Below are 18,791 nucleotides of genomic sequence, written 5' to 3' on the forward strand. Positions count from 1 at the left end.
TCGCTGGACGTGTATCCCTCCGAGGGCGTGAGCCAGAGCCTCTTTCACCGGCTGACGTCACGCGGCTGTCGGAGGAGGCGTGGCTTTGTTCTGCTGCAGCGGAGAAATATGACATGGGGATGAGCGAGAGAGAGAGGGGGAGAGAGTGAGACAGCCCGAGAGGAATTAACGGTTCGTCAGAGGTCTGGACTGAAAACCTGAGGATGGGGAGCAATGACTGAAAACACAACGGTAAGAGACAGACATGTTTGTATTTTCCCCTCTCTCTCTCCCACTCTCACACACACTCACACATAAACACACACACCGCGACAGGCCGATCCGTGGCTCGTTTGATAGTGAACACAATAGGCTACCACTGCAGACAGGTGCACCTGCCTTCATGCGAGTACGTGCCTCGATGCATTCAACTTCAGGCTCTGTGCGAACACCCTTTTTTTTATTATTATTGTTATGATTATTTCAGGTCGAAGGCAAACGCATCGAGGCCACAGAATCTACATCGACGGTCTGGGGACGAGACGTCTCAGAGTTAAATGCTGTAAACATGGATGTGCTTTTAAATCTGTATGCTTAGTCACAGACCTTTGTGATGTGGAGCATACAGTAAGCAATGTGATGTAAATCTGAGACAGCTGAGCTGATTTTGTGATGGTCCAAAACAAATAGCCTCTTAGCTCATTGAGGCTATGCTTCTTTTTTTTTTTTTACAGACATGGAATATTAATCATCACAGTGTGTTTTGGGCCAGATGGCAGAGATGGTCATGAAATACATAACAACTATTTGTTTCGTGTAGTAAATCACAGCAGCAGCTTCACTTTCGGCTTTTCTGTTCATCTTGAAATAGAGGAAGCTTCGGCGAATAACTGCAAATCCCACTGCCTGGTTCATCCTGGTGCCCATATATACGTTTCTTTTATTGTTGGCCTGGTTCACAATATCCACCAACTACGCCTGCCTGTAGAGATGGTGAGGCCACTAATTCACTGCTGTGGGATTTTTTTAAAAACCATACCCGCATCCCCCTGACAAAGACCTACATAATAAAACCTTTAATCTATCATTAATATCAGATTATACTTGAGCTGAGCTAGATAAATTGAACTCTGCCATGATCTCCTCCTGGTCATTTGGAAGATGGTGATTTACATCACATCAACTTGCCTGCTGTCTCACCTGTATGACTTGTTCAGCCCCCTGTCACCCCTGTCTTAATGCTTACTTGCGAGTCAGTGCGATTGACAGTGGTTGAGTGTGATTTGGAGACAGCTTGAGTAGACGGGGCAGAGATACAAAGCAGGGCCCGTGGCTGCCAGGCCAAGCCAGGCCATGCCAGCTCCACAGAGGGCTTCAGTGCAGCAGGGCACTGGGGAGAGGGCGCTTGGCACCTGATCAGTTACCACAGTGAATTCTGTTCCTGTCACTGGCATTTAGCTACAGAAAAGCAGAGCTGAGATGACGGTTGTTGTTGAACCCAGTTGGGCTTTCATGTCACTGTGGCAGTGCCGCTTTATCAAACCGCTTCTCGACTGATACAAAATGACATTCCTTTGCAAACATCTGTGCCAGTTGCCCACTACCTACTTCAAGAAGCAAGCAGAAGCTGCCCTCAGCAGCTAGCATTGCAATAAAACAAAAGAAAAAAAACACCAGTTGCGTTATTAAAATAGTATTTTGCCTGTATACATGTTTTGCACCAGAGGATCCAGCAGCAATGTTTTTTTTGTTGTTGTTGTTTTACTGGTACCATTGGACGGAAATCTAAAGGAACATGAATCATTATAAATCTTCTTGTGGGCCTTGAAAAGCACCTGCACAGGGGAGGGCTTATATCTCCCATTTCTTTTCAAAAGAATCCCATGTGTTCATGCTTGATTCCCCCAAAGTTTAGTCCTTCAGAGGAGACGAAAATGAGTCAAGTGCCCATGGTAATCACGGCCCAATCACTGCACGACTTTGAAGTGGGCCCTGTTCTTCAGACATCTCTACAGGTGGGGAAGCAATGTTAAGTGCTCTGTCTGCAGCCAGTGGGAGGTCAGCTAGAGGCCACTGAGGCGGGCAGAGGGGCTCCTCTCTCACATCAAAATAAGGGAGGGTGGAGGGGGCACTGGTCACCCTCCCACAGTCACTGCACTGTGGTCCTGTGTGAATCTGTACACTGGCCTTGATTTTGGATAGATACTTTGGGGGGAAATGTCTCCAAGTGAATTTGTGGCAACATCGCAGTCAAATGATCCTTGTGCCGTAAAGCTGTAGTAAATCCTCACACCGGTATCGCCTTTCATGTTGTGGTAAAGGCTTCAAACCACGGACGTGTTGTAATAGGTCTGCAAAAACAATTTAACCTTGTTTTATGTACTCTTTTTTTAATAGTAAGGCTAGACTTGTCAGGGTTGCAAGGTCAGAGCGTGTGTTTTACATGTGTCTGTTTTTGATGTCTGAATGGCTAAAGGTACATTAAGGATCCTACATCCCCACGGTCTGAAGGGACACACAGACCTGTAGGTTTGATATCTTTCTAAGTTACAGGGGCTAGAAAAATCTAAATGAAAGCCACAGTAAGAATGAGCAAACCTCGACGGGGCTGAAGTGAGACATGGAAGTGGCAACCACTGTGGCTGACAGTGATGGAGTGAGACACCTGTCAGTCAAGTAAACACTCCCACATAGTCCCGTTTCACCCTTAACGCCATCCTAATGGACACGTTTGTTTTATTTCAGACTTGGGAGACTATAGACTGTTTCCCTTAAACTGGCATCTGACGGCTATTAGATGAAGTCTGTCCTGAAGGCACATTTTAAGGTCTGCGCCAGTTTCAGAATTGGATCGTAATGGCTGCCGTTTGATTTCTAGAAGTAGGAATGAGCCTCTCAGAGCAAAATCTAGTGCATTATTGTCTTATGGTCAAGTTGTTGAATCCAGATGCTGTAGGCAAAATGTTAGGGATGCATTATTACTGGCTGCTCATGTCCAATACCGATAAGATAATCAATGATTTCATTGTTTTGTGTTTTAATTTATAACCTGTAGCTTATGCACACCTGAGGGTAGAAAGGCTAATATATGGTTTGCAAAGATGGATGATTTTATACTCCATTGCTCTAATAAGATTTTATTTTTTGTTATAACTCTTTGACATTTCCCCTCCTCTCGTGGGATACTTGTGAAACACAAAAAAATTATTGCAATCATTTCCTCTTCCTCTGAAACCGTATCACACGTCCACACTGGCGACGACATGTCTGGCTCTCTAGTCTACACTGTTCAGATCTGCCCAGGTGCAGCAGGTTGACATCGTGAGCACGACGGGCCACTCTTCTTCTTCTTTTCTTCTTCTTCTTCTTCTTCTTCTTCTTCTCTGTGTTTATTGACCAACTTTAAAGTTGCAAACAGCTACATACTGTATCTTAGTTTACAAATACTCCTCGTCAAGTGAATGACAGCAATTTGGCTTCATATTATTGGTTCTATTTATCAGCTAGAACCGATAAGTAGCCGATAATATGAATTTCACGATATCAGGCTGACGATTTATCGATCTGATACATGTCAGGCATCCCGACAAAATATAGACCTTTCTTTTAACACAGAAGTCAATAAACTAAATGCTGTTTAGTACATTTACATTTAAAGTACATTTAACCATATATTATGCGTCTTTGATGGGATAAAGCTCTGCTACATCACAGAGCTACATGAACTCTCACTGTCTATCTGCAACTTTCACTTTTGTGATTGTGATATAATAGCAGAGTTTGTGTTAATATTCTGATATACCGGGCAGAAGACACAAACCCTGAATTGGATGTACATTGCTGTGCCATACAGCATGTAAAAGTAGGAAATTATAATAAGATGTTGCACACTCTGGTTCCATGTACATTTTGTCGCTTATCTGATGCGTCTTTTAGAGCAACGACCATACGGAGACGCAGGCACTGATATGTTATGCCAACCTTAACCTTTTCTGTTCATCTATTAGAAATCTTTATGTGAAATGCTTTCAGGAATGTGCCTGTATTATTGGATATTTAGATAAAGCTATTTACGATACTAATGTAGTGTTAATGTTTACCATTCTCCTTAATACGTATCATTTTAGCATCAGTTTATTCAATACCTTGGTAGGTATTTAACCAAAAGAAGTGGATTTTTACATCTGGTATTGTCTACATTTGAAGTAATTTGATTGGCTGTGTCCCATCTCCATCTATTTCAGCGTTTTTAGTCAATCAAGGCTTCTTCATTAGTTGAGGTTGGTTGTCTGATCACTGTCTCATGTGTTACTGGGCCTGTATTACGTATCAGTGCCTGTGTCTCAGTATAGTTGTTGATCTTGAAGAAGGCCTGAGGGCCGAAACGTCATCGGATCAAAAAGAAGAATGTGTGGCACCTTTTTCTGCTTTCTAGTCTTCTTCCAGTGATCGGCACCTCATTGTGTAATAAAAACAGTGACCACTGAGGTTCCAATTAACCCTCACGTTTTGCAACAGATGATGTTTCTGTGGAACGTTTAGATGACATGTAAAGCCTGACGTCCCAGTCTTTTTTTACAGAGACTAAACCTTCCTCACAAAAGAGGAGCTGATATGATCAAGGCTGAAAGTGACAACCTCAGACACAAAGACACCACAGTATTTGTGTTTGACAGACAGAGCTTTTTCTCAGTCTTTATCCTAACGTGACACAGGCAGCAACACGAGTTGGATGTCAGGTTTTGCCAAGAAGATATACTTCGTGACACCTATAGCTTTTGAACGCCTGTGTGTACATGTGTGTGTCTGCACTTCCTCTACCTAATTGCATTTGCGTTGCTTCACCCGTCTGGTGCTGAGTCTGGGAGCAGGCTGGCTGCTGGAGAGGTCTGGCGTTGTAACATTCTCCCCACAAGGCCCGACGGGCACAGCCATCCCCTGCCCTGCGTCGAATCAGCAAGGGAGCAGTTTCTAAATCAAACAGAACACTGTTGCACAGGATACCCTTGGTGACTCAATTTAGATTCATGCGGGCCCACAGCGTAGGTCATTTTCATTCATTCAGAAAAAGAGGTCAGTCCTCTTTTTCTCTTCAAAACTCTAGCTGCAATTGTTGGAAACTCAGTGTATCTCCATTTTGTCTCATGATTTATTTCCGCTGAAGGAGATATTAAACGGTAAATGCAGGTTAGACATAACCCTGAGAACAAGAAGAGCAGCAGCGCTGTTGTTCAACCTGCTCCCTACGTCATTCAATTTCCTAAGTAGAGAAAACAAATGCTCTGCGGTCCGTCACTGTCACTGCCCTTTCTACCATCTTTCCTCCAAAATATATGACAGCACATCTCATCAAATGTTAAGCAGAAGGGAGTTAATTCACTCATTCTCAGCATTAGAAATATGTTTCCCATCTATGTTGTCTCCTTTCTGGCGAGATAAAGAAGAAGAGATCTAAGATGACTCAAGAGGGTCAAGAAGTACGGTAGCCTATATTTTCTTACACTATATTTATCTCATGAAGGCTTGCGGGGAAAATTACTTTGACGCCAGCATCTGTTAACAGCCGTTTAGTTGCACATATACTGTACATTCATGTGTGGTGAAGATCTGCTCCAATTGTTCACCCTGCAGCTACTTTCCTCCCACTGCTTTTTTTTTTATGCCTCTCCTTCTTATTTCCATCAACAGATTCATTGCCCCCCCCACCCCCCCCACCCCCACCCCCACCCCGAATACCCAGTTAATTGTTATAAGAATATATCTGATATATTTGAAATATATCAAATATATATCATTGCGTAAAATAGAATGTAAAGGTATGCCATGCTCAGATTGACAGCTCTATAATAAACGTTTTAGTGCCTTAATTTAAACAGAATGTAATTTCTGCAGCTCAGGGACCTCTCAGTCAAACCAAAACAAAAGACGAATGTAGCGTGGGATCATGGGAGTTATCTTCATTGTTAAACAGCCACCGCTGCTGATGAAAATCCACCAATGTGACTTGGGGAAGAATTGTTCACAGACGAGAATAAAGTCTCATTCGCGTTATGTTTAGTCAAGTTCGCTGGCTTCCCTCCTCACTCTCGGACTCTCTCCCAGAAGCTGTAGCGACAGTTGACCAAATAAAACACACCGTTACCTTGAATGAAATTCTCTGGGTTTGAACATTGTTGGAAATATTTTGGGATACGGTATATTAGTTTTTGATTCATTGCAATCCAGAAATGTTATATATTACATTTTTAAGATTTCAGTTTAAGTAATTTTGCAACACCCTTTGTTGCAAGGAAGTATGGTTTAGTACTACAGGTCCCAGAATACGATATAGGATAATGGGGAGTGATCTTTGTGCATCACAGTAATAATATTTATATTACTTGTGCAGCTCTAATACAGATGTAATTACAGAGGGTAAATACAGACTAGATTAGAATAACATAAATGTCAGTATAGTAGTTTTTGACAGTGGCTGTGTCCGCTGCTGCTCACAGAATGTCCCAGAGTTCTGTGACCTTCGGTACTGAACCACACATGGATGTTAAATCAGTCAGAACGGAAATCATGGGTGACGGTGCTACCATTTTAATGACCACCATGTCAGTGAGAAATCCTTTCAAGAATGTATCAGACTGTACTGTAGGCTGTTCCAGATCAGTAAATCACTTCAAGTAATCATCTCTGCTGGTTCTATAGCACATTTCCCAGTGAAAATCCTTTGATATACAAAAGGGAAGCATAATTTTTTTTGCATCATCTTCCACTACAACATAATAATAAATGTCAGTTACTGATACTGGTCCGAGTATGACACATCTTTCCTCCGCAATGCACCCACACCCACTGAATGCCCTCTCCGTGGGTGCGTGTGAGGCCAGTTTAGAGAACAGGCATCAGACAAAGTAACGAAGTCTAAGATTTGTTTATTTATTTTATTTATTTATTTATTTTGCATCCAAGAAGCCAACCAACAAAAAAAAGTTTATATCAAAGATCTTGGTGGGACAGTGGATCAACCTAGTACAACAATAACCGATGTCTAAAATGACTCTAAGGTAATATAATGTAGATAAAAATTGTGTCGGGTGCTCTTGGAAAATGGAAAAAAAGAGTCCCTAAAAAAATCAAAGGCAATCCAGGCACTTCAAACAAGAAAAAATATTTAAAAACTTTTATTATAGTGGCTAAATCATTAAAAGTCCCATCATTAAAAAAGCCAACGTGTTTCCACCATAAGGTCTTTTTCAAGGCCATACAACATGACTGATGTCTAGTGTTTCTGGTCCTGAGCAATGGGAGTAAATTAATACATAATTGTAGCTGGGCAACTCATCAATATTATAATGTTATTGTAATATGCGACTATACAGTATGTGTCTTAGATGTTGTAGATCATCATAACATGATATGACATGAGTGTTGTCTTTTGCTGTTTTTTAAGGCTACATTACAGTAAAGTGATGTCATTTATGAGACTGTTGTAGTTGTTCTAATAGTTGATTTTACCGACTTAGTCACTTTGTCATCATTACTGATGATTATTTATCATAAATCTCACAGTGTTTACATTTGTTTAAGTACCGAAAGTCATCCCTGAATGAAGTGAAGAATATTGTGAAATTTGACGTTGATGTTCAGTCCCAACAATCAGGAAGCACTTTTGAGGAGCTATATTGAAATATATATTGTGTCTCATGACATATCTTTAAACCCTAACCCTATGACACATGCATCATATTCATCCAAACTTTTGCAGCTTCCATTAATTGTTGAATTGTGCTCTGATCATGTTTTGTTGACCGGCAAAGTCTGGGTGTCATTGAGCCCAACTCACAGTAGTAAAGTGCCGGATGCACATGGGGTCCTGTGGTTGAATTCAGGGTAATGCATGTAGCTTCCTTCAATAAGACCCAGCTGCGCATTTTGCTCAGTCTGATGTTGATATTGAAGCACAATGCTAAGAGCATTGTTTTCGATTCCGGTCTGTCTGTTTGAGAATATTTTTATTTGCTAGCAGTTCTAAAATATGTGGTACTTTACCTCTGATGACAATACACTGCCTATAGTTACATTTAGACTCTGTGGTGTTCTTCAGGTTGCTGAACACTCATGTAGCAGGAAAGATGTCCACATTCACATGTACTCGTTTGATGTGTGTACACAGGCCAAACCTTTGTGCATACATCTTTGTCTCTATGCGGGGTTTCATTTGATGTATGCACACATTGAAATGTAATTGGTTTCAATACTAGAACTCCAAAACTGAAAATGATCCTGGTGTACTGTGCCGGGGAGATGGGGGCGAGGGGAGGCTATAACCATATCTCATAGCTATAATTATTAATTTGCCTTTAAGTGACTGCACCCACCTACAAATTGCCTTAACTCCCCCCCCTCCCTCGCTTCAGTATGTTGACCTAAATGGGCCAAAGGACACTGTGACTGCCTACTGAAGGAAGAGCTGCACCCATTTAGTATTTGTTTTGATTCATAACAAAGAGCACAAAAGTGTTGCATTCTGGTGTTACAGCCAGAAAACTTTTATGTTTTTATTCAGGAACCTCCGGGTTTATGGGTTTTAATCTATTTTCCTTCAGATTCTATATTAAGAATGAGGTTATGTGATATTGCCCTTTCCGCCTACTTGAGCGTGCATGCACAACTGTGCGCACACCCACGCATCCAATAGTAGTACCACATTGTAAGATACAGGTATTGTGTATATGTGGAGGCTAAGATATAACAAGTGTCAAAACAATCTGTTCTATCGTTTCCTTTCTTATTGGATTTTCTTTAGAGAAAATGAAATTCTTAGTTTTGCGGCTCACTGTAGGACATCGTAGCTGGCCTATGATTTGAACCAGAGTTTCAGATGAATACAAATATATCCTTGATATTTTATTACATCTCTGATGCTTGTTTAAAGAAGCCACTACTGATACTGAAGTGATCTGGCCCTTATGACATTGAGCACAGCTTCACAGTTAATGCTTTTTTTTTTTTTTTCCTTCTCTTTCATGGTACCAGAATGAGATAATCAGGTTGACAAGAGAACATAAAGAACTGTACAGCTATGTATCTTCGCTGTCTGTGCTTTGTGTTTCTTGTCTGAAACAGAAAGTGTGGATTCACCTCATCTTTGTGATACCCCAGTGTTGGTGTTGTTCCTAGAACATCATAATTAATGTTGTTGCTGGACCATTATTGCAACTGCCCAATCACACTGGTGTGATGTCATTAGCTTTCCAAATTGCGTTGGTGTTGTTCCTGGAGCATCATAAGTTGTTGTGGCTGAATGGGTTGAGTACAGGACTGTTACCCAGGTTTGCGTCCCAATAGGAACATGTTATTATATTGTTAATTTTTATTTTTACAGTAACTTTTCTCATTATTTCCTATTTCTTTTCAGTTGTCTGTCGCTGTTTCGTCAGATTTAGAAAACTACAATATTTGCTTAGTTTTAAAGGAAAACAAAGTTTGGGTTCAAAACATGGACGTGAAATCCAACTCACCTTTTTTAGATGACTAGTTTAGATGGAAGATGTATGTAGAAAAGGCAAAGGGGCATTACAGTTGCCCCCTACACTTAACTCATCGATCTTGAAAACATTAATAGAAATGATTTCGCGTTTATTTAAGATTCTCTGAGAGACTGTTGAGGGTGACCCTCATTTACAATGATGTGGAGATTATACCATGGAAACAAAAAAACAACCAAACCAATTCAGCTAAAAAAGTGATCATAACCACACAGATCAAGGAAATTAACTGAAGCAGTAACAAGCAGGTGATGGACGGTTCAGTCATTACCGCTCTGATATTTGGCCTCAAACGCTTCCTCAGGATGAAATTATGAAAGTATATCGAGACACAAGGGTCCACCCACCCGTTAGAAGGTGAATACAGTAAATCTAGAATTAAGGAAACAACATCTACTCAGTTAAAACATTTTCTGGGAAAACCCCCCCACTCAAACTAATGGAGTCGCAAAGACAATGACATTACAAAGATGTGATTGGTCAGTTGCAATAATGGTCCAGCAACAACATTAATTATGATGTTCCAGAAACGACACCAACACAGCACTTTCAGATTGTGCATTATAACCTATTGTTAAACTGGGCTCAGATGTACAAAATATATACAGTGACAGCCTGCCCTCAATTATCACTGACCTGTAGGTGAAAAATCTTTACAGATAAAGCCTATTAGTCTTATATCGTATTCTCGGATCCCTTGGAGAGTCACATTATAGTTCTTTGAGCTGGTGGGGACGGAGGAAGCAAGCAAAAGATTGTGTGTGCTCAACACTTGAGAGGACACCCTCCCTCAGCACAAACACCAGCTGGCTTCAGCTAGTTTGTCTCACGTTGGATCAGAAAATAATTATTCAGATCGTAAGCAGTTCTGTACATCTCATCCGTGCGTATATGACGTCCTAGCTTCCGTGCTCGAAACCCCCCTTCCACTGTGTCATTAATATACCTCACAATAGCTGCTAAGTGTATAATTTATATCCACAGCTGTTTTTTATTTGTTTTTTGTTTTTTTCTTTCTTCGTCGTGTTCTTCTAATCAACAGAAAGTCAGGAACCTTCTGCTTCGGTAAAGCTTTGTTCCGTAGTCACAGCTGTCTGCTCGTGGCGCTCTGTCGAAAAGGGCCTAGCCTGGGAAAAAGAGGTATTGGCCGCTGTGTTTGGAAGGCTGCAGGGACTGACATTTTAAGGGGTTATGATCTTGTTCCGTGCCCCTCAGCAGCCAGCTCTTTGTTTGGGTGCACACTGCACACACAGCTGAGCTGCAGGTCCGTTGGACCTGAACATTTGTCTCGACTTTAAGGTCAGACGGAAGAACTATCAGTTGCTTTTTTAAATGTATTTATTGCTCATGGGGAAAATACTGAACAATGCTTTTGGTGTGCTTGAATAACAGCCAGTTTTGTCTCGAACAGTAGTCGACCATTTGGCGTTTTGTTGTCTGTAATAACATGTTTGTTTGGTACAGACTCCAACAAATGTCACATCATCATGATTTTAGTAGTTTTGTGCATTGAAAATGAAAATTGTGATGCAAAATTGTCATTCCTATTAATCATGATGAATCATTAAAAATCACCATCACCAAAATGATCACATGGCAAAATTGCGGCCCTGACTTTGATGCCAAATTTATGGCCTGAGCTTCTTAACTTTCTAACAAAGGCTGAAAGGTTTTCTAGGAACGCTGATGTCCCTCAGGTATACTCACAGTGTGGTGCTCCTGCTGTCCACTGCAGCATTAATTGACATTTTCCTCAAATATTAATGCGATGATGCATTTAGTGCAAATTGACAACAACTCCCGCTCCATGCATATGCTGTGCTGGCAGTGTGCAGCGCAGCAATGAGATGCAAAGTGACATTATTGCTTCTAGCAGCATCTTTCTCACAGCATGTGAGGGGCTATTGCACAGAAGTCTGGGTATTTTTTTATTTTTTTCAAGTTAAGAGAAGGATTAAAAAAGAGAAAGTGGAGGTATATATGCCAGTGTGTATGGTTTGATTACAGGCTTTCCAAAGGTCACGACTTGGGAGTGTTACGCTCTCTGTCTGCTTCCTGTCAAGGAGTGGTTAGTGTTTGACTGACATGCATCAGTCCTTCCACCTTCTTGGCTTTCCCTGTGCTGCTCTCCATCCTCTTGCATCTGTAAATTGGGGCTGAGCTGTTGCTTTCTCAGGGTGTCGGGGTGCTCTGAGGTCACGGCTGATAAATGCCGCCTGCGGGTCCTGAAGGCAGGGGGAGTCCCACTAGCGAACAGAGCATAATGGATTGATGAGGAGGGCCTCGGCACACTCTCCCAGGTGGTGGACGGAGAGAAAGACAGACATTGATGGAGCTCTCAGAAATCAAAATGGCTTAACTTGATGAGCTGGTGCCCGGGGTGAAGAGCACTCACTCGAATACGGTGTCCGAGGCGCTGATTGAAACACGTCATACATTCCATAGGCCGCCTGGATGTACGCACACGCACACGTTCGCTGCCGCTAGACGCTGAGCACTGGTGAGGCACACACACAATCACCTCAAGTACAAGCTTGCCATTGTGGCTGCGGGAGGAGGAGGAGGAGGAGGAGAAGGAGGGACAGACATTGAGGCTGACTGACTGATATGAAGGCTGAATAGCAAGTGCTGCTTCCACTCTGCATTGACATTCCCTGATTGAATCTGCTGCTCTCAAGCAAGGACTTTGAAATAGTGGAAGTGCTTAGTATGTAGTTTGGCAAGACATTATAATATCCCATTACATGAATTTTCTATGCCACTTAAGAGTGCTGTGTTATGAAGCAGGCTAATGGATTGTGTTGATTGCCGATGCAAGGTGGAAATGATCTGTTTCGCTGGAAATGTGCTCATTTGTTTCCCCAATATACAATTACGCCAAGTCTAACGTAACACTGTTTTCCGTTGCTACCTTTATTCATTGAATTACATCAATAACAGCTTGCACATTATTTTGAAACTGTCGTCTGGCTTTACTGTTTTCCATCTCGTAGTATATTAAAATAGCCATTGTTTCAGTAAAACATTTCCGGACCATAACTGAAGCTTGACATTTCACTGTGCACAGGCATGTGAGTGATGAGAACTGGATGAGAATGAATGCCATCTTTTATTAGCTGTCTTCTGTGTTTTGGCAGCCCTTTGTGGAAGCACTTGCTCTGTTGGCTTTGAGATTGGTAAACACACTGAGGGCACACTGAGGAGCGAACATGCAATGGTTAGTGTTTTTTTTTCTTTTTGCACACACATATGCGCTCCGAAGACAGGGATCACGGGGCGGTTATATCTAGCAGCGTTGAGCACAGCAGTTTGAGCCTGTCGGTGCTTTGGCCCGGCTAACTGCAGCTCAGCTCACACGTTGGTGATGAAGCCACATTGGCCCAGCGGCGCTGTACGTCCAGGCCAGATTGTAAAATTTCATTCTCCTCCTGCCCCCGGAGAATCAAAAACATTCTGTCCATCAGAGGAGGGATCAGACACTTTGAGGCTTAATTGACTCAATTTGTGTTTAACCAACAAACCCACATCTTATGTCCCAGGCTTGCTAGACCAGTCTCTTGCTACTGTTTTGTAAATCAGATTCAGGTTTCAGGTTTCAAAGGTCATTTTGACTCTGTGGATTAGTGCCACTTGTCTGGAAGCTCTGGATGTATTTGAATCAGTCCCATCAGATTAACTGTCTCATTCATAATTGTTGTTTTTGTGTGTGTGTGTGTCTGTGTGTATATATATATATATATATATATATATATATATATATATATATATATATATATATATATATATATATATATATATATATCTATATATATATATATCTATATATATATATATATATATATATATATATATATATATATATATATATATATATATATAATCTCATATGTAGCAAAAACTACACATCCATGAGTGTTCTTAATGAATTATACATTAAGTAATTTGCAGAGCTACGAGATATTTAACTGTTTAATGTAGTCAAGAATAATACATTTCTCAAATCAGATCATACAGAGCGATCTGTCAGAGACATTTAGACCTAGGAGAATTTCTGATTATATTCCACAGCGATTAAAACAAATAAAAATGACAAAAATATATATTTTTAGTGGGAACATGCTTGATGCTAGCTCATCGTGCTGTAGCTGATGTCTTCATATTGTGTGTTTTGTTGACACAACAGTCTCACACCTAAGATATATTCAATATCCAGTTATATAGGAGAAAAAAAGAGAAAACTGAAAAATCTCACTTTCAAAATACTGAAAACAGCAAGTGAGTGGCGTCAGCCTTAATGCACTTACCACATTTGGTCAATTTTCTTTCAGTCAGCTAATCTATGACTCAGCTAATTGGTTCAGTTCAAATAATATATTCTTAATTAATATATATAACAATAATATATTCAGCTGCTAAGCCTCCTCTCCACTCATGATAAGACACCTTCCTCGTGACAGAGTTTACTTTATGTGCTAATGTTTGTTTTTTAACATTTTCCTGATTGGTTGTTGGTCAATAACCACAGTGAACCAGACTTTTGTCCTCTATGATTGTATACTTTGTTTATTGTAATATTACCTTGTATATTTCGGCATTCTGTGGACAGCACAGGAAGAACTTCATTGTACAGAGGAACATGTTTCCTTACTGTGCTATGAAAATAAACACTTTGAATCTTGAATCTTGAGTACGCATGTTAGGTTTTCGTAATTTAAATAAGCGTTAATACATTCTCTGATTTTGTAAGTGAGCCATTTCACCTTTTTATATTTAGGGGTATAACCATCATTAATAAATGGTTAATGTGTTGTTTATTTTATAGTTACTTCTCTGTTAAAAGATTTTTTTTTGTCAGCTATTTATTCAGTTGTTGTTTAGTGTTAAGTTGCAACTGGTGTTTATAAATGGTTAGTAAACGCTGTGTAGTTCATCTACAGACATTGTATGGAGGACAAATTTATAAACAATCATGATTGCTTAATAAAAGGTTTATAAAGGATTTAACTGTTGACAGTGATCAGTAGAAAGACTTCCAAAGGGCACAATTGTTTCCATTCATCACTATGAATGAAATTGAAAATCAACACCCTGACACTTACACCAACACCAACGAGCTGCAGTATTATTCATGAAATATTTTAAGATTACTGGGCCTTTCATTTTGTCCAGTGTAATTGTTTCCAGACAGTGTGACGTGATTCAAAGTTATTTCCACAGCTACGGTGTTAGGAAAGCCTTTTAATTACGGATTACTTACATTTATAAGGCATTTAATGGGGATTCTTTGCTAACCTTTCATACCATTCCATCATACGAAACAAATACCAGACGTGCCAATTTATCCATTGATGGTCAACTCAGATGACCAGAACAGGGTATTAAATGGCGTTTTCTGTGTGCATGTGTCACAGCATGTCATGTGTGCCTGTATGCTCTATTTTGGAAGCGACTCTTTGGGAGTCGCGGAAAAGCATTCTGTATAACGGAGGAAGTCGTAAGCCGAAAGTAGAAGCAGACGAGGCAGATTTATGGAAAGTGGAAACAAATCATAAAACGATAACAGCGTGTAAAGTTTAAAAAAAGAAGAAGAAGTTCCCTCACAGCTTCAGTATTTTTATGCTGTAGCACACAGTCTACACAAGTGTACTCAGACATCTACACAAACTCACATTAGTGAAAAAAAAACATAAAAATCCCATGTCAAAATAGCAGCTGCCTCTTAAAAGCTTATTTAAGAGCTTAACTGCAAATGTATACGCTGCTGTTAACCTCTGTGCGCCTGTATAGGATTCACAGCCACGACCATTTTTCCAGTTACGGAGGAGATGCAGTGCAAAGAGTGGAGTATAAGTGTTTGTACAGTATGTTCACCTCCCACCTGCTGTGTATCTGCCTCGCATGTGGGCGATCCCCACTCACTATGGAGACAATTATCTCCATCTCTATAGCTATAACTCATCCTATTACTCTGAAATGGCTAGGTATGTGCACGTACATCACGGAAAGATGGACCTTTTTATTTTACGGGAAAGAAATAAAGCTTCTGTCGATGGGGGGGGGGCGGGGGGGCTGAACCACTCGTGTGTCATTTTTCCTGTGACTGTATTGAAATCTAAAGTATTCACAGAGAAAAAGGGCTGCAAGTTTTTCATTGTTCAATCGTTTCACATGTGCTAATCAGCCTACTGGTTTTTACTGTTGATTTTAAAAGTAGTGACGCTTCAAATAGTGTTAAACATAAAAAGGAAGTAGTGGGTGGGGGAGCCGTTCTACAGAGTCAAGATGAATGCTGCAGGGTGGTTTTTGCATTTAATTTTTTTTTTTTAAAAGCAGGGTTAGAAAACAGCTGTGTTGGTAAGAGGCACTCACTGACAAGAGATCCCGTATTCTTTTTTTTTCTTTTTTTTTCTGAAAACATTAGATTAGATTTTTAACACCTTCGACGCACCTCGACCGAAGAACTCACACAGGTACGTTCATTGTCTCTTGGTGTAAAGAATGCTTTTAGGTGTGATTGACGGTCGATAATGATTGAATCGACACGGCGGTAGAAGATGTCAAATACACACACTACTTTTCAAATGTCACCTGAGAACGAGAAGCGCTTGTCTTTTGGTCCTTGAATTACCAAATGTCAGCAAGGTACGGCTCTTGGCTGGTGTAGATCCGACAGCTCCCCGGGTGGCTCATTTATAATAGTCAGTTCTGTGCAATGTTTTGCTTGCATCCAAATGATGGCTGTGAAAAAAAATGTATTTGAGCGTGCTTAGTAGGTGTTTCATTTAAAGCGTGTCTGATGCTGACAGCTATAATTGTAAATGCGAGGTTCTATGGCTGCTGTCTCTGTTGAGTGCACTGTGATGCTGAAGGAGAGTTCAGTAGACTTTCCTCCATTGATTAAGAAACAAGTCCCGTGTCTCTGTTTTTTTTTTTCTACAAACGGGCCCTTGTAAATACTGCTGGCAGAGTGCTCACGGGTCAGTGGACCATAGGAAATAAACAGTGCGGTTGTGCGTGAGTACGGTAAGGAAACAACTGGGCTCCTCTCTGTCGCTAATATGTCCGGAAGATTTGAAAGAGCAAGAGCATGCGAGTGAAAAATGAGGCGGTAGCTGTATACAAGGCCACACGTTTGTATCAAGACCGCAAAGATCAAAGATATCGCCTGCAGAGAACGCTGTTCATCTGTGACCTAAATATACCACCAGCACACACACTCTGACTAATCACCAGGTGTGGAAACATTCTGCGTGCGTACTTTCAATATTAGAAGTCAGTGGCATTATCAAATGCTTTCTGATGATCTCTAAAATCGCTTATTCTACGTTCACCTGAATATGAAATACAGTGTTTGCTCTCTAAATAACATTCACTGATGGAAGAAGACCATTTTCACAAGTTATAGTAACAATTAAGCATTATAAAAATACTTGTCTTGCGTTAGAAACATACATTTTACAGAGGTACTGGCAATGATATGTAATTATCGGACCTCTGTCAGGGTTTTAGGCTTATTTTTTTCATTTGGATCAGAAATCCACTTGCCTGAAATCAGTTCTTACTTGCTGTATTTGTACTTAATTTATTAGCAGTTATCAAATACCAAGAGACTGAAGTTGACTGTCATGTTTGATCTAAATTTAACTAAAAGAGTTTAAATGAACCAGGGCACAGTTTGTCATAGATGCAAAGCAGCAAACATTTTTTCTCTCCCCCGTTCTTACCGGAGACGAGTGAGTGAGCACGCTCTCTCTGCTCTGCTGACTGCCATCTTTGTACAGCACACTTAGTATCAGGCAAACGACTCGCCAGATTTACCAGCCTGATGTGGCATTTGACTTGCCCAGGCAACTGGTCAGTCGTTTCTGTTGAGCCCTCAGAGTGCAGGATTTTGCGGCACCCAGTGGTGAGGTTGAAGACTGCCTCCAACTGAACACCCCCCGAAACATGCTCCCCCTATAGCAGTCACTAGAAATATGAGAAAATAAATAGGAGAAATTTAATAAAATTAAAACGAAAGGCCGTCTATAGAGCCGGTGTTTGGTTTGTCCGTTCTGGATTACTGTAGAAACATGGCTCTGCGACATAGCGAACCGCGTGGAAGCTGACCTGTTCCCTCTTCAGATAAAAAAAAGACTCATTCTAAAGTAACGAAAATACAATGACTTTTAGTTTCACTTGATTATTATAGATTAATCAAAACAAAGCTGTTACTTTTCTCCTAATAGATCCTGAATGCTGCACTGGACCTGTGAAATAGCAAATTTTTGTGACGCACGATAAAAATATTCATATTCTTGGATAATTAATAATTTAATCCATAACAATGCTCCATATTTTCAAAAGCAGATCATATGTTCTATATGTAAGATCTGAATATGAAAGTAACTGTAGATGAATAAATAATGTGAAGAGAAAGGGCAAGTTTCCCCTCTGACATGTAGCACAGTTAGATTATAAGTACTTAAGAGCTCAGTTAAAGGCAGTTAGTCGCTTTCCACCGATGACAGAACCTGCAGAGAAGCCAACCGCAAAATTATTGTGGCTTGGAGGAGAGTTTGAGTACATGCAGCTCAGTTGCACGCTGCAGCTCGGATGGCAGAGGGGTTCGGACATTAATTGTAAAGCTGGTGGTCTGATCCCTGGCTTCTCGTGATGACGTGTCCGTGAGCAATGCGCCGAACTGTGATGTCGTTTTAACATTTAACTTCTTGCCATTCACAAGAAAAGATTTCTCGTTCGGAGAAGGAAACGGGCATCACTAAAGAGGTAATGTGGTCAGTGGCGCGTACTCATGTTGAAATGTTGGTCATGATCCTCTCCGGCGGTCTTTCACAATGACTGTTACCCAGACAAGCTTTTTCTACTCAAGAATTTCTGCCTAATTATTTTTTAACAATCCAACCTAAGAATCATATTAGTCAAGTAACTTCTGCTCGAGTGAGTTGTTCTTGTACTGCGGCACAGGTTGAAGTGGTGTAAGTTGTTCCACCATTGTAGGTGACGATCCGGGCAACAACAGAAACTACAAAATAGAAACCAATCTGTGACTTTCTTAGTTCAAACACTGTATAACCGCTAGTTAAGTTAAGATTTACTTTGCTGTCATTTCAATCGAGGTATTGCTCTGATTGTTAAAGATGCTGTGGTTAAAGTTGTTCAAATAAATAGAGGACACATCGCACTATATGAACCTTTCCTTTTTTTTTCTTTTTTACTGTTCATGTGAATTATGCATGACACTGAAGGATATTTCAGTCGCACTTAGGAGTT

The 18,791-nt window shown here is 40.6% G+C and overlaps 1 protein-coding gene across 2 annotated transcripts in view; it reads left to right on the forward strand.

The window, feature by feature from the left end:
- The first annotated feature begins 12 nt into the window (after nt 1-12).
- otud7a (OTU deubiquitinase 7A) overlaps nt 13-18,791 on the forward strand; it is a 46,304-nt gene continuing 27,525 nt past the window's right edge. Inside the window, exon 1 of one of the 2 annotated variants that reach the window (XM_030425775.1) lies at nt 13-231. The gene's annotated coding sequence lies outside the window, so the exon portion shown is untranslated. The remainder of the gene's footprint in view (nt 232-18,791) is intronic. The other variant, XM_030425774.1, reaches the window with a different exon arrangement.

This window comes from Sparus aurata, chromosome 8 (assembly GCF_900880675.1).
Source record: "Sparus aurata chromosome 8, fSpaAur1.1, whole genome shotgun sequence".
NCBI lineage: Eukaryota > Metazoa > Chordata > Actinopteri > Spariformes > Sparidae > Sparus > Sparus aurata.